We start from the raw sequence: 2,255 nt of genomic DNA, 5'->3' as shown, positions 1-2,255 counted from the left end.
GGACCCCTAGTTTTTATCACTGAGCCTCCCTGTGTACTTGAATCATTGCTTTGAAGTTTTTATTGACAATGCATGTACATGAATGTTTAACCCATTAAGACCTGAGGTTGATTCTGCAAATGTTTTCTGAATCTTAGGTTTCTGAAAAACTATGTTTCTATATCGGTGGTGCTGAAACCTTTTCATGTCAACTTCATGTATTTGGCCACGGACCACCATCTCAAAATATTTAGTTCCAAGGACCCCCAGAAGCAAAGATTTGAGTTGTTCGCTTAAAAAAACATATATTCAAAGATTGGCAAAAATGTTCAAATTTTTCAAAAATGGCAGATCTACAAGCTCATAGTGTGGCACGAAGTGGTGAGCTATGAGGTTGTATATCTATTTATGAATAGCCAACTCTAAAATGACACGCATGCCTTCCTGGTTTTAATGGGTGAAGTTGTGAATATTTGCAATTCTGATGCTGTGTGGGGCTGTGTAGCACCTGCTCTGGACAAACGCACACAGAGACCCTCTTAGACCAGCCAGCCTTCTATTGAGCCATACTGTAATTAAAGCATATAAGAGGGCAGGAAACTACCACCTATTGGCACCCACAGTGTATGTAGATTTCTGTCAGTGAGAACTTTTTTGTTTTGTTTTGTTCACAGTATGGCAGTCTCAACTTTCAATTGGGCTTTCTTGGAACTACAGGAGAATTCTCAAATATAGTGGAATCTTGTTCCTTTGAGTCCTGGCAAAGCAATGCAAGGTCGCGTCGTATTGCAAGGTCGCCCGGTAAGTGGACCTTTTGGCACTGCCTAGAGATTCCTCCGGAGCCTTTTGAGCCAACCACGCAAATGACGACCACGCAAATGACAACCGCAACAACTGGAAGCCCTTCAACCACCAATGCGACCACGCCGCCTGCGACCACGAATGCGACCAAGCCGTCTGTGACCACGAATGTGACCACGCCGCCTGCGACCACCAATGTGACCACGCCGCCTGCGACCACCAATGCGACCATGCCGCATGCGACTACGAATGCGGGCCGCACTTCTGCAGCCACTGCCTCGACAGATCCTACTGCTGATGAGAGCGCTGTAACTCTTACGTTTAGTCTCAACCAAATCTTCAGCTCTGATCTCTCCAACCCGTCTACTACAGCATTTAAGACCTTGGCTGCCACAGTGGTCTCAGAGGTAAGACAAATGATGTGCTTTGTTGTACTTAAGCAAGAACATTCTAAATTCTCACTTGTTATCAATATGCATTTTTTTCAGTGGATGGATATTTGTTCTGATTTTGAAAACTCATGTTTGGTTTTAAATAAAAAGAAAATCAGTTCAACATGAAAAAGGAAAAAAAGAGAGGGGTGGGGATTAAACTTTCTTTACCTTCACTGCATTGCAGCACAGGTTAGCATTTTGTAGTTTGTATTCTCTTTCAGGTGAACACGATTTACAGCAGCATCAGCAGTGGCATTACATCTTTCAGACGCTCTATAGTCGACAGTTTCACGTAAGACTGAATTCGATCAATTGCTTACTTTACATTATGAGTTTGGCAATGATTTGCAATTTAATAGTCACGTTGTCTGTCTTACACATTACAGGCCAGGATCAGTTGTTGCTCATATGAGACTGGTGTTCCCAAAAGCCTCAGTTCCTTCTACAAGCGCAATAACAACAGCGATGAAAAATGCAATTAGCAGCACCTCCCTGAAAGTCATCCCTGGCACCGTTGGTGCAACCGTTGCCCCCACTGCTGCACCTGCTACGACTGCCGCCCCGACGACGACTGCCGTCCCGATGACACCTACTACTGCCGTCCCGACGACGCCTACTACTGTCGCCACGACGACGACTGCCGCCCCGACGCCTACTACTGCCGTCCCGACGACGCCTACTACTGCCGTCCCGACTGCGCCTACTACTGCCGTCCCGACGGCGACTGCCGTCCCGAAGGCGACTACTGCCGTCCTGACTATGATTACTACAGCCGTCCCGACGACTGCCGTCCCGACGACTGCCGTCCCGACGGCCACTACTGCAGTCCTGACGACTCCTACTACTGCCGTCCTGACGACGCCTACTACTGCTGTCCCGACGACGCCTAAGACTGCCGCCCCGACGACGCCTAAGACTGCCGCCCCGACGACGCCTACGACTGCCGCCCCGACGACTCCTACGACTGCCGCCCCGACGACGTCTACGACTGCCGCCCCGACGACGTCTACTACTGCCGTCTCGACGACGCCTACTACTGCC

General features: G+C 48.7%; 1 long non-coding RNA gene across 1 annotated transcript; it reads left to right on the top strand.

The window, feature by feature from the left end:
- Window positions 1-1,066: 1,066 nt before the first annotated feature.
- Window positions 1,067-1,774, top strand: LOC308092737. Its single transcript, XR_013933811.1, has 3 exons — window positions 1,067-1,187; window positions 1,436-1,506; window positions 1,601-1,774. It is a non-coding gene; the product is annotated as an uncharacterized lncRNA (long non-coding RNA).
- Window positions 1,775-2,255: the final 481 nt, after the last annotated feature.

Source organism: Gymnoscopelus braueri (assembly GCF_963280865.1).
Source record: "Gymnoscopelus braueri genome assembly, chromosome: 10".
In the NCBI taxonomy this organism is placed as follows: Eukaryota; Metazoa; Chordata; class Actinopteri; order Myctophiformes; family Myctophidae; genus Gymnoscopelus; species Gymnoscopelus braueri.
Note: the sequence above shows the minus strand (reverse complement) of the source record. Positions and strands in the feature narration are given on the sequence as shown.